The 14,474-nt window shown below is 46.2% G+C and overlaps 1 long non-coding RNA gene across 1 annotated transcript in view; it reads left to right on the top strand.

Annotated features, from left to right (window-relative positions):
* Positions 1-14,474, top strand: part of LOC109285858 (uncharacterized) — a 39,607-nt gene that overhangs the window by 10,687 nt on the left and 14,446 nt on the right. The window contains exons 4-5 of the long non-coding RNA XR_002093754.2: positions 7,238-7,344; positions 7,877-7,923. This is a non-coding gene — a long non-coding RNA (uncharacterized LOC109285858). The remainder of the gene's footprint in view (positions 1-7,237; positions 7,345-7,876; positions 7,924-14,474) is intronic.

Raw genomic sequence — 14,474 nt, 5'->3', positions numbered from 1 at the left:
GGTCAATTGGCCAGGTGCCAGGGGATTGGAAACTGGCTAATGTAGTCCCTATTTTCAAGAAGGGGAGGAAGGAGGACCCAAGTAATTATAGGCCTGTAAGCCTCACCTCGGTGCTCGGGAAGATTTTGGAGAGAATCATCAAGAAGCACATCTGTGGGGGCCTGCAGGGGAGATCATGCTTAGGGGCAATCAGCATGGGTTCACCAAAGGCAGGTCCTGCCAGACCAACCTGATTGCCTTTTATGACCAAGTAACTAAATCCTTGGATGATGGTGTCACTGTGGACATAGTCCTTCTAGACTTTAAGAAGGCCTTTGACACTGTTTCTTACCCCATCCTCATCAATAAATTAAGCGACTGCAGCACTGATGCCTGCACAGTTGGTTGGGTAAAAAATTGGCTGGTGGGGTGCACCCAGAGAGTAGTGGTGGACGGGTTGTACTCAACCTGGCAAGATGTGAACAGTGGGGTACCCCAGGGCTTGGTCCTCGGGCCCACACTGTTTAACATCTTCATCAGCAACTTGGATGAGGGGGTGGAAAGCACGCTGTCCAAGTTTGCTGATGCCAATAAGATGTGGGGCGAGATGGACACACTTGAAGGGAGAGAGAGGCTGCAACTAGATTTAGACAGACTACAAAAGTAGGCAGATGAGAATAGGATGGGGTTCAAGGTAGACAAATGCAAGGTGCTGCACCTTGGGAAAAGGAATCCACAGCATACATACAGGCTGGGGAGTTCCCTTCTTGAAAGCACAGAGGCAGACAGGGATCTCGGAGTCATTATTGACTCCAAGATGAACATGAGCCACCAATCCTAGACCGCAGGCAGCAAGGCCAGCCATAGCTTGTCATGCATCCAAAGGTGCATCTCAAGCCAGTCCAGAGAAGTGATACTCCTCCTCTGTGTGACTTTGGTCCGGCCGCAGTTGGAGTACTGCATTCAGTACTGGGCGCCGCATTTCATAAGGGATGTGGCCAGCCTGGAGAGGATTTAGAGGAGGGCCACCCACTTGGTGAGAGGGCAGCAGGACAGGCCCTATGAGGAGAGACTGAAGGACCTGAACCTGTTCAGCCTCAGCAAGAGGAGGCTGAGGGGAGACCTGGTGGCTGCCTACAAGCTCATCAGGGGAGATCAACAGCAAATAGGCAGAGCCCTTTTCTCCCCAGCACCACCTGGGGTGACAAGGAACAATGGTAATAAGCTGATGGAGAATAGGTTTAGGTTAGAGATCAGAAGGCAATATTTTACAGTTAGGATGGCCAAAATATGGAACCAACTTCCCAGGGAAGTGGTCCTCACCCCTACCTTGGGCAAATTCAAGAGGAGGTTGGATGATCACCTGTCTGAGGTCTTGTGAACCCAGCATTCATTCCTGCCTGTGGCAGGGGGTCAGGCTAGATAATCTGTTCAGGTCCCTCCTGACCCTAGCTACTATGAAACTATGAAACTATGAAAACCCCTGAACTACACTCTCAACTAGGATCCTCTTCAGAGATTATCAGTTAGCTTTCATCTCAACACTGGGTGACGTTCCTTATGGTACATGTTTTCAATTACTTTGTTTTGATGGTTAATAATGAGTCCTTGTTTTTCAGCCCCTCAAAAAGGAATTTGGCCTTCCAGATCTTCCTTTAGACAAGGTGAACTTAGAATTTTTATTATTTGAGTTATGTATGTACAACAACAACATGCAATTCCATTCTTTTTTCAGTGGAGGAGTTCTAATTTCATGGTCATTTTGTCGTGGCCCCCACTCTTGGTGTTGATTGGCAGAGAGGCCCCACCTCTCAGTGCTGATTGGTGGAGAGGCCCTTCTGGGGAGGAGAGACAAGGGGGCAGCCACCATCTTGCTGATTGCCCTTCATGTGGCCCTGTCCCTCAGTGCTGAGTAGTGGAGAGGTTTTGACAGCTGGTGCCTTCCCCACCCAGCAGCAAGGTTTGCTGGTTCCCACTGGGGAGCCAGCATTTTATTTTAAAGTTTCTTTTTTGTGTTGATTTTGCAGATTTCATGGACGATCCCAGATGTCATGGTTTCTGTGAAATATGTGAAACCACAAATGAAATAGGTCCCTACTTATGCCAATATCTCTAATGAGGTCCTTACACTATGCATTTATCCATAGATTCATAGATTTATAGATGTTAGGGCCGGAAGGGACCTCAATAGATCATCGAGTCCGACCCTCTGCATAGGCAGGAAAGAGTGCTGGGTCTAGATGACCCCAGCTAGATGGTTATCTAACCTGCTCTTGAAGACCCCCAGGGTAAGGGAGAGCACCACCTCCCTTGGGAGCCCGTTCCAGACCTTGGCCACTCGAACTGTGAAGAAGTTCTTCCTAATGTCCAATCTAAATCTGCTCTCTGCTAGCTTGTGGCCATTATTTCTTGTAACCCCCAGGGGCGCCTTGGTGAATAAATACTCATCAATTCACTTCTGTGCCCCCGTGATGAACTTATAGGCAGCCACAAGTTCGCCTCTCAACCTTCTCTTAAGGAGGCTGAAAAGGTCCAGTTTCTCTAGTCTCTCCTCGTAGGGCTTGGACTGCAGGCCCTTAACCATACGAGTGGCCCTTCTCTGGACCCTTTCCAGGTTATCCACATCCCTCTTGAATTGCAGCGCCCAGAATTGCACGCAGTACTCCAACTGCGGTCTGACCAGCACCCGATAGAGGGGAAGTATCACCTCCTTGGACCTATTCGTCATGCATCTGCTAATGCACGATAAAGTGCCATTGGCTTTTCTGATGGCTTCGTCACACTGCCGACTCATGTTCATCTTGGAGTCCGCTAGGACTCCAAGATCCCTTTCCACTTCCGTGCCACCCAGCAGGTCATTCCCTAGGCTGTAGATGTGCTGGACATTTTTCCTCCCTAGGTGCAGCACTTTGCATTTCTCCTTGTTGAACTGCATTCTGTTGTTTTCTGCCCACTTGTCCAACCTGTCCAGGTCTGCTTACAGCTGTTCCCTGCCCTCCATCATGTCCACTTCTCCCCATAGCTTTGTGTCATCTGCAAACTTGGACAGAGTACATTTCGCTCCCTCGTCCAAGTCGCTGATGAAGACATTAAAGAGTATCGATCCAAGGACCGAGCCCTGCAGGACCCCACTGCCCACACCCTTCCAGGTCGAAGCCAACCCATCCACCACGACTCTCTAGGTGCGACCCTCCAGCCAATTCGCCACCCACCGGACTGTGTAGTCATCCACGTCACAGCCTCTTAACTTGTTCACCAGAATGGGGTGGGATACCGTATCGAAGGCCTTCCTGAAGTCTAAGTATACGACATCCACCCCTCCTCCTGTGTCCAGGCCTTTCGTAACCTGGTCATAAAAAGAGACTAGATTGGTCAGGCACAATCTGCCTGCCACGAACCCATGCTGGTTTCCCCTCAGCATAATTTGTCCTGCCAGGCTCTCGCATATGTGAGCCTTGATAATTTTTTCAAAGACTTTGCCTAGGATGGAGGTGAGACTGACTGGCCAATAGTTGCCCAGGTCCTCTTTCCTCCCCTTCTTGAAAATGGGGACCACATTGGCCCTTTTCCAGTCCTCCAGGACTTGGCCCATGCACCACGAGCGTTCAAATATTCCCGCCAGTGGCTCTGCAATGATGTCGGCCAGTGCCTTCAGCACCCTCGGATGGAGCTCATCCGGGCCTGCCGACTTAAAGGCATCCAGTTTTTCCAAGTGACTCTGCACCATCTCAGGGTCTACGCATGGTAGTCTGGCGCCTTGCTGATGCCTCTCTACAACCCCAGTGAGAGACTTGTCGCGCCCCTCTCTTAGGAACACTGAGGCAAAGAACTCGTTGAGGAGTTCAGCCTTGTCCCCCCTGTACGTCACCAATTGTTTCTGCCCATTTAGCAGGGGTCCTATTCCTCCCTGGGCCTTCCTTTTACTCCCTATATATCTAAAAAACAATTTGTTGTTGTCCTTTACTTGGGATGCCATCCTCAGCTCCATGGTAGCTTTGGCCCGTCTAACTGCCTCCCTACAAGCACGAGCAGAGGAGGTATATTCATCTTTGGTGACCTCTCCCTTTTTCCACTTTTTATATGCTCCCCTTTTGGCCCTTAGGCTGCCCTGGATTTCTGCGGTCAGCCAGGGAAGCCTCCTGGCCCCTTTCCCTCTTTTACCCCACATGGGGATCATCTCGCTTTGTGCCTGAAGGATCATTTCCTTAAGGCACAGCCACCCTTCTTGGGCTCACATCATTTCAAAACTCCTACTCTGCAGTGTGCCCTTGACTAATCGCCTGAGTTCACTTAAATCAGCTTTCCTAAAGTCTAGTACTTTCAGCCTACTAGTTACCTTACCCACTCGACGTCTTATGGTGAATTCTATTATTAGGTGATCACTGTCCCCCAGATGGCTACCGATCTGTAGGTCCCCTACCATGTCATCCCCTGTTGCCAATACCAGATCCAGTATGGCATTCCCCCTAGTGAGACCATGTACCTCCTGTGTCAGGTGGAGGTCTTGTACACAGGTTAGAAACCTGCGTGAGCAGTGGGACTGTGCTGTCTGTGTCTCCCAGCAGATGTCTGGGTAGTTTAGGTCCCCCATGACTACCGCCTCTTTAGCTTTTATGGTCTCCATGAGCTGCCTCAGGAGCCCCGCATCTATTTCTTCCCCTTGAAGTGGGGGTCTGTAGCAGACCCCTACCACCAAATCCCTTTCTCCTTGCCCCCCATGTAGCCTAATCCACAATCCTTCTACTTCCTCATCCTTGGATTCCGTCTTGATGAGGGTTGACGTATATTGCTCATTAACATAGAGTGCAACCCCTCCCCATTTTTTCCCCACCCTGTCCTTTCTGTACAATCTATAACCCTCAATATGTACTGCCCAGTCGTGGGACGAATCCCACCAGGTTTCCGTTAGCCCTACTAAGTCGTAGGTGTTTTGTGCAAGCAGGAGTGCTTGTTTCCCATGCTCCTAGCATTAGTATATAGGCACTTGAGCCCTGCGACAGGTGCCTTTGCTGCCCCCCCACTCCAAGTCCCAAGGGGCCCCTTATTATTTACCTTCTCGTCTCTTACCTGTGCCATACTGCTGGCCGCCCCATGTCTTGCAGGTTCCCAATGTTCTCTTTCTTCAGGCTGGGCTGTCCTTGTGGGTACCACATGGTTTGGTGGTCCACAGCTTCCCCCACCCTCATCTTCCCCTCCCCCCGGCGAGCCTAGTTTAAAGCCCGCCGGAGGAGATCCGCCAACCTAGAAGAAAACACACGCTTACCTTTGGGGGACAGGTGAAGCCCATCCCAACTGAGCATGTCCCTCATCGTGATGTGCAGGTCGTTGTCCAGGAAGCCAAAGCCTGCCTCGAGACACCATTGCCGAAGCCACCAGTTGGTCTCTCGGATGCAGTTCTCGTGCCGTCTTCCGCGTCCGTTCACTGGTAGGATGGAAGAGAATACCACCTGTGCACCGAACTCCCTCAGCACGCTGCCCAGAGCAGTGTAGTCCACCATCAGGTGATCGGGGGTTCTCCTGGCCGCATCATTAGTACCCACATGGACTAGGACCATGGGGTAGTAGTCGGTGGGCTTGATCCTGGCCTGGATTACCTCCTTCACATCCCGAATCTTTGCTCTGGGCAGGCAGTATACCTCTCGTGTTGAGGGGTCCTGGTGACAGATTGGCCCCTCCGTACCTCTCAGGATGGAGTCGCCTATGACGAGCACTCGTCGCCTCCTCCTCTGGGTCTGCTTGGATCTCTTGACCTGTTCGGAGCATGAAGAATGTGGTGTTTCTTCCTGCCCAAGGGTTTCCTCCTCCCCTTCCATCTCCTGCAGGGTCGCCAGGGCCTTGTACCTGTTCTCCAGTTGGACCGGAGGAACTGGTACCTGTTCGCTGCGAGCAGCTCCGGTCCTGGATGTGACCATCTGCCACTGTGCTGTGGAGGGCACTCCCCAGGATGCTTCTTCCTTAGGTGCCTGGTCCTGCAGGGAAAGGAAATAACTGTCAATTTCATCCTCTGCCTCCCTGATCCCCCTCAGCCTGCTAACCTCCTCCCGGAGCTCCCTCACCTGCGCCTCCAGAGCCCTAAGACGGGCACCTGCCGGACAGGTGTGGGGGCCCCCAATCTCTGCCTCCCCGGCCCTGCTGGGGATCCCCCACAGGCCAGAAGGTAGGGGGACATCAGCTCCCCCATGGGCTCAGTCTGGGTGAAGACCTCAGACCAGCCCCGGTCAGCCTTGTCCCCCTGGGCAGAGGCCCTAGCAGCACTCCTCGTAGACACCATTCCGAGCTGCTGTTTGTAGATCTGTGTGGTGTCTACGCCCTACCCCTACAGGAGTCTCTCTCCTGCCCCTTCCTGCCCGCCCGCCGACGCGAACGCCTGCGCAAACGCCGGCATGCTCTTATAGAGCGCGCCTGTTTGCACGCTCTGTTCGCGCTGCGCAGCTCGGGAGCGTGGCTCCCTACCGGCTCAGCTATATGGGACCTGGGGGGCTTCCCCTCCGGATCCGGCTCAGCTGTGCCGGGTCCCTCCACCCCACTTACCTTCGGGGGATCAGCTGTTGCTGCCCCCGCTGCTGTTTCCTCTGCTGCTGCTGCTGCTTCCTCCTCCACCTCAGGTCAGTAAGTTAGTTAGTTGAGGGGACACACGTGCGTGCGGGACACAAGTGTGCCTGGATCCTCTCCTTCCCGCTGCTAGTTCCCGAGTGCGGGATCCAGTTTCATCATGTTTTAATATGTACCTGTTTAATGGGGACAGATACAGAAAATAGAGCAGAAACAGAGCTCATCAAGTTGTTTGAAGGACCAATATTACAGAATCATGCAACACAATTCATGATAGGTCTGCTGTATTGGACTAAGCAGACTGATCTCGTTTCCAGTCTTTGCAAAGCTGTGGCCAAAATAAATGGCACTTTAGCAAAGAAAGAGTCTTTGTGAGATCTTCAGAAATATTACGGGGAAAATGCTCAGTTAGTGTAAATTGTTTTTATTCCAGTAACTTCAGTGAAGCTAGCACAGATTCTACAAGCTGATATCTGCCTCCAAATTTTCACTTGCCATTTTCTTCTCTCTTTCTGTGCTGACAAGTGGTGGGCTAGCAAGAAATATATATCCCTTATATGATTGGAATATTATGGATATTTATAATTAGTAAATACTGTTCAGGTGATAGCTATTCTGCTTACATTCATCTGTGTCATCAAGTACCATATTTTCTCTCATATGTCATGCTCTGGAATAAAATATGCACTTTGCTTTTGAAAGGCAGAATGAAGAAAAAAAATCTTCTCTTGAATAGCAGCAGTCAGTGACCTGAGCCTGCTCATTGTGTTCCCCCTTTGGATCATGTGCAGACTTGACTTCAACGTTTGCTCAGTAAGTGGCAGAAACTGCTCCTACCGTGTTTCCTCACATATAATGCATGCTCCAATTTCCAGCAGCGGTTCTCTTTTCCTTTTTAGAAAAAAATGTACAAACTGCATGCAAGAAAATGAGGTATATTGAAAAGATTTGGCCAATGAATGATTTAGATAATAGGCAGAATTTTTGGTCCTTGACAGTTTTTTTAAGCTACACTTTTTTTTAGAAAACAGTGAGCTTTGGGTAACTAAGATTCGTCAGGTAACTTAGGTTGCCTTGCAGTATGTTGATAAAATCCTTTGAGATGTGTTTCCTTTATTTATCATATGAGGTCTCAAACTTGTACCCATGCCACTGGTAGTCACTAAAAAGGCTATGATGCTTTTTTGCATGAGCTGGTGTGTCAGTTCTAGAGTCCCAGCCAGATTCCTAGTGTGGAGTTTACACCTAAATTCCCCAGCAATTCCAGTAGCATATGGTTTTTTTTTTACTTCTTGTCCAAATCATTGTGAAGTGATTTATACAGCTGCCATGTTTCATCATATAGGTAACTTCATTTCAGTGGTAGACTCAGATGACTCCTGTATGAAGTTGGTAAGTGTTTGGAGTCCTTTGGGGGAAGAGCAGTTCTATAATTGAGGTTACTGTTAGTATTATTTTAGTATTAAATATATCTACATTATTAGCTCTGTAACTAAGGTGACAATTATTTTAGTATTTATTGTATGTGTGGTCTCTATTCTGTTAACTAGAAAATGGAAGTAGTCTCTAAAGATACTGTGGGTTTGATTTATGAATCCCAGACTGCTTTGTGTTGCCTATGTATTACAGATGAGTGCAACCCTCACAGCCTTTTGCACAATTTGCACTCCAAGAGAGGAGTTGTCCAGATAGCTTTTGCAGTATTTTTCCATTAGCCTTTTTGCTTTGTGAAAAGTGAATATTCACAGAATGTTTGCAAATTTGTGAAGGCTGACAAAACAGTGCCAAAATTACACCCCAGACCTCCACCTTAAGTGCTAGGGAAGATAATGACTATAGACACTTTAGCCCACGATGGCTCAGCGGGCAGGCTAACTTACTACGTCAGCAGGGAATGTTTATCCTTTGCATGTAGGATCAGCTTTACCTCAAGCAGTTTGGCACAGAAGAGCTGATAAATTCACAGTGTGCATTCAAACACTGCTCTCAGCAAAATACTTCCACTTTTATGCTGGAGATGTTCAGATGTGGCTAGCAGGAGTAGTGAAACTCTTCACAAAATAGAAAAGGGAAATGGGATTGGCATTAAAGAAAAATTATAGCCAAATGGGGGGAGGGAGAGGTGGGGATGTTCTCTCATGCATGTTCTCTCAGCCATGTCATTTCCTCAGCCATACTCTTTTCACAACCAAAGAATCATCCTGTGCATAGACAACATGAATACTGTTATAAGGACAAAGTCCATACAATGATGATGAATGATAAGAGGCCAGTAGAGGCCAAATAAGTAAGTTAGTATAATTCAGCTTAGTGCAACTTCAAAATATGTGAAGAAGGGCAAAATTATACAGATCCACGAAGTATAAGGATAATAAAAACGCTATTTCATAGTGCCAAACTGAGAAAATTATCCAAAAAATTGAATGTCTGGCTCTAATCGATGCAATTGAGTGAGACAGTGAAGATAAAGGAAGTGCATAATGACTGTGGCTGGAGCACCACAATGTAATTGCAATGTCTTTTCTTTGCTGCAGCGTATCATTACACCACCTCTGCTTCTCTTATACAAATACATTCATTGAAGTGAAAGCACAAAATAAAGAAAACGAAAAGAAAAGAATACTTTTCCCTTTCCTGCAAAGTTGACATGCCAATTTATGCTATCGTGTTACAGAGCTGCATTCCTGAATCCACCATTTTAGCTGCGGCATGAGGTCCATTATTAGCATAATTTTAATATTTCCATCCCATGTCCCACCTTCCTAAAATACTCTTTTGATTGGCCAGAACCCATCTTTGCCATCCTCCTTAATCTACTCTAGCTCAATGGCTGGATTAGTGCTCCAAGACCCTAACATGACCCAGTTGATGGCAAGGGACCTGCCAGCCAGAGTCCTAGCCCCTTGTGTCCCTTTGACTACTGTACACTATTACAAAGGATGGCCCCTGAGTGCAAGTACCACACTTTGCACAGATATGCTAAGGCCCCACCCCAGTTCCAGCTTCACTCTGCATAAGAAAGCTGTGCTGAGTGCAGTGCCTGAAGTGACTCTTTGCTGTGCAGAGGGAGGCATTTTTTTCTCCAAACTCATGTAACTTCTTTATGCATGAATTTCATCAGCCACGTGCATCATTTTCCTTCTCCCAAGAACATTGTTATACTCAGCTCGTTGAAGTGCGTTGAGATTCCCCAGATGGAAGATGCTATAGAAATGCATTATCTCTTGGTTCATAACATGTGCTGGTGTTTTAACAGAATGTTGTAGGCCAGAAAAGGTCAAGCCAGACTACTTCCTTACAGAAAAAGAATCTTTCAGGTAATCCTGGTATTCCATAGGAAAGCTTCTTTTTGGGTGAATGGATGTTTTATTCCACTCCCAGCAGCCTAAAGCCCTTCACAATTCAGATTGATATAACCCTGTTCAAAGAAAACACTGCTAGTATTAAACTCATCATCATCATCATCATCATCATCCCTGCCACCTTTCTTCGTACTATTATTCTACTCAGAGGGAATATCATTTACAAGGATAAGAAAAAAAACAAAAATCAGAACTTTGTTTCACAGCAAAAGTAATAACCTTTTCTCTGACTTTCCCTACTTTATGTATTAGTTTACTAGCCAGTATTACTGGTTGGGAAATATGTCCTATTTCCTTCTTTTTTTCAAATGAAACTATTTTATTTTTATCTTATTGGAATTTTCACAAAATATTTCTGAATTGTCTTTGAAAAATTAAAAATCAGACAGTCAAAAATTTTCCAGTTTTGGAAAACTGGAAAATGTTCCTTTAAAAAAAAAATAAAGACAAAAAAAGTCTGAAAAAAATTGATGAAAAACCTATTTTTTAAGAAAAGACATTTTCTCTTGAAAATGTATTTATTAAAAAAAAGGCTTAGAGTAAAAAAGTTTTGACCCATCTTACTGGTCAGTTATATGCTAGAATGGTGTGTCTATAACACAGCAAATATGCTGTACACACATTGAAAATCCATTCTGTAATATGTGGATTTTTACTCTTCCAAGTATAAAATTAAGACAAAAATAAGTCCAGGAAGCTTCAAGTGGTAGAATTCTGCTTTTGTCCACAGGATCAGCTGTGTCAGCTCAGTCTGTTGAAATGGCATTTTGCTTTGGATAGTCTACCGGGGAAAATTACAGTAGCCAAAATGAAGAGTATCATAGAAAATTTAGCCCAGTGTAAGTGATTTGGCAAAATACATGATTTCTATCCTGAAACATTCATAAAGTTAACTATTGCATGTCCTCAAGGATATCATGTGATGGTTTGAATGGGGATTAACCATTAACATCGATAGTAAATGGTAAATGTCAACCAACAGCATTTTGGGTGATCATTCAGGTTTTACCAGAATGGGATGCACTATTGTAAAACAAAGCTTTCCACTAAAATATAGCATGAATAAACAAATCATTTATCTCCACGGAAACAACTCACCGAAACCTGAAATCAAGGAAGCACTTAGTATACACTCTGTAAATCAATTTAAAGTTTAACTTGATTTGAAGTTTATGGGAATCAAGGACATGCTTGCAGTCCTACATTTACTCCTGCAAGGATGTAGATGCAAATTATTGCGTGAGCAGCACAGAGCCTCCTGTATTGCTGCTCATTGTGGTACTTCCTTACTTTTTGCCTAACCAGTTGAAGTCAGCAGAAGTCAGAAAGTTCTGCTGGATGGCATGCCATCAGAGCTGCTGAACCCAGCCCAAGTCATGAGACACTGAGCATCTGACTGTTCAGAAATACTGGTTTCACAGAAACCTTCACATGCAGTTCTGTCAGGGGCTGACCCACATAGCAGCTACCTGTTCTCTTCATTTTTTTCTGTATCTTCAACACACAAAAGTGCATAGCTATTCCAGGGGCAGATCCTTACATGCTAGAAATTGACACAATAGCACCGAACTGTTGGTGATGCTAAGTGGTATTTGGAAGTAAAAGTCAAGCTCCCACCCAGAAACCAGAGAATGTGTAATCACAACCCAGGGACTTGGTTATCAGTGGGAAAATTCTGCTTATTGTGAGAACCCATTTATGGCAAGGAACTCAAGCTGTTATGATTTGACTTTGATAGAAGAGATGCCTAGAAATGGAACCTGGCCCTTATTACTGCCAAACAATGAGAGGAGGTAAGCCTGTGGCCTGGAGCCATCAGTGTTTAAAACCATCTCCCTCAGTTTGGTCCTAAAGGTAGGAACACAGGGACATTTTGGAACATTTCTAAGACCATTGTGCATGCCTTGCCCTTCCCACCTTTTCTGCATGATGTCCTATGTGAGGTTGAATGGTCTCCCCAGCACTGGGGAGGGTGGCAGGTCTGCAAGTAGCTGCATGGAAACAGTCATCATGAATTGACTGTGACCACTCCTCCTGGCCAAGACAATGAAGGTGCCAATAAGCAGAGATTAATTTATAACAACTGGCAGCCAGGATCAGGGGTCACACAGACCTGCTGGAGAGACATAGTTCTTAAAAGAAAGGGCAGGAAAAGAGAACGGATAGAGACTTCATCCAGGACTATCTTCCTACTGTGTTCAGCATCCAGTTGGGGACCAGTATACCACTAGTCCCCCTCTCTAGTTGGGAAAATGAAGAAAACTGACTCCATTCTCTTACCACTGAAAAAGACTCAACTAGAGTCCTCTACATGCCTGATCCTCCTCCACAGGAACTGGAATACCACAACAACTGCTCTAAGGAAACATGGAAAAGCTGTGATGCAGCAGAGTGGCTATAGCACTGGCTGGGAGCAGCTGAGTGGTGGCATTCAGGAGTGCCTGATTTAAAACCAGCAAGTAGAGCAGCAGCCCACATGCCAAAAGCTGGTGAGAGTCTCCCTTCCTAGACGCAGAGCAGTGGTTACTTCATCTGAGAGAGGTGGTAGAGCCCCAGAAATGGCATGCCCCTTCAGTGTGAGGCATCTACCTGTCTGAAATATGCATATTGCTCAGCTAGGACAATGATCTGGGAACCTATTATCACAAGGAGAGACTGTTTGTGACAGCTACCTAATGAGGGAAGTTGAGTCGGGGCTATTGTCAAAGGACCCTGGGGTTGCCTCATCTACTGTTAAGTATTGTTTGGGTTTTCCTAAGTTGTTATCTGTTGTGTCTTAACCTTCCCCCACCAAAGGCTATCTTGATTAAACCCCAGTACCCATGGCATGTCTGGTGAAATTTTGTGCATCTTGAGTGTTCAAGTGGTACAATTCTGTTTTTCCAGTTGTGGGCTTGGGCTTGGGCTAGCACTAACTGTGTTTTAGTTGAGCCCCTAGAAATTTAATCTGGCCCTTTTTACTTCCAGATAGCACCCAGTAGAATAATTACAGAAGCCAAATCCTGCCAAGCCAGGAAAAGTGAGCATAAATCCCACATGTGACATTTAGGATTTGGCTTAGAACAACTGTACCAGTGCCCTCAGTCTTCCTTAGCCATACACTATGCCATGTCCTCCCTGATTCATCAGTGTTCCTTATAGTGGCAGTGGCAGTGCTGAGAGCCAGATTGCATCAGTTTGCCCAGTTCCTAACTACATGGCACATTCTCCTACCCTGGACGGAAGCCTTTCTCCACAGCTGCTGAACAAATGCTGATGGCTGAGACCCTGGTACTTTGACCCTTCAAGCTCCCCTCAGCTCCCCTCTGGAACCTGCATGATTGAACTCCTGTTATGCCATCATTATTTTAAAAAGCAGTTGCATCTTGCCATATGTTGTAATACAGCCTCATCACATACTCGCCACTGATGTAAAATCTGAATCCCCCGAAATCTGTATCCACAAACTGGTACAGCACACATTTTGTTATGTAGAAGTGAGTAGTAGAATGTGGCATACCATATTGTTGCTTTATCATAATGCAACCCTTAGGTGCCTTGAGTTCAAATGCATGTCCTGCTACACTTTGACCATGTAGAGGGCTAGAAGGGTATGCAGATTCCTCTTCCGTCCTAGGTTGGGCTCTCTGCATTGGTGGAATCTGAGTGATGGGGAGAAAGCCTGCCATTTTGGGTCAGACTGGGCATATCCTTAGCTCTGGTCAGTGCACTGAGGCTAATTTGTATAGAGCATAATCTCTGGCAATCCCTCAAAGTCAAGGATAATTGTCTTCCGTGATTGTTTTATCTATGTATCTGAAGATGGCAAACTAGGCCAATCCAGGATTGATAGACTCCATTGCAACTAGGGCATGTGTTTCCATGCAGGGTGGGTGGCTCTGGATTCTTGATTCAATCCACAACATGATGTTTCTGCTGCTCCCACTTTTCCATCTCTTATTGTCATCATAAATTTTCAAAGTACTGAGATCCTTACAGAATATTCTTGCTCCATTTCCAGTGGTCCTGGGCAATAGTCTCCCACAAGTTGATGTCAATGTTGCATTTTTTCAAGTTGGCCTTGAGGACATCCTTGAAGTGCTTTCTCTGCCCTCTTCTTGAACATATGTCTTGACTGAGTGGGGGCGAATAAGATTTGTTTCAGGAGTCTGGAGTTGGACATCTAGTTGAGTTGACCAGTGAAGTTGATGTCAGATGATCATCATCTCAATGCTCACGGTGTTTGTTTGTGAGAGGATGTAAACGTGTTGTGTATATCTTCCCACTGGATTCAAAGTATCTTCTGAAGGCAGGATTGATTGTACTCCTCCAGTGACTTGAGGTGTTTCCTGTATGTTGTCCATGTTTCAACTCCATACAGTAAGGATCACCTTACCTTGATAAACCATGAGCTTGTTTTCAGATCTGATGTCATGATCTTAGAACACCTATTTTCTCAGGTGTCTGAAGGCTCCACTCTTACTAGAAGCTTGTTGGTAGTCAGATGTAGCATTACGGTAAGGAATATCGAGCAGAGTGCTGGAGAAATGATGCAGCCTTGCTTAACTCCAGTCTTAATCTCAAAGGGATCTGTGATAGATC

The sequence above is a fragment of the Alligator mississippiensis genome, chromosome 2, assembly GCF_030867095.1.
Source record: "Alligator mississippiensis isolate rAllMis1 chromosome 2, rAllMis1, whole genome shotgun sequence".
NCBI lineage: Eukaryota > Metazoa > Chordata > Crocodylia > Alligatoridae > Alligator > Alligator mississippiensis.
The sequence above is the reverse complement of the archived record's forward strand: the minus strand, read 5'-3'. Positions and strand labels throughout refer to the sequence as shown.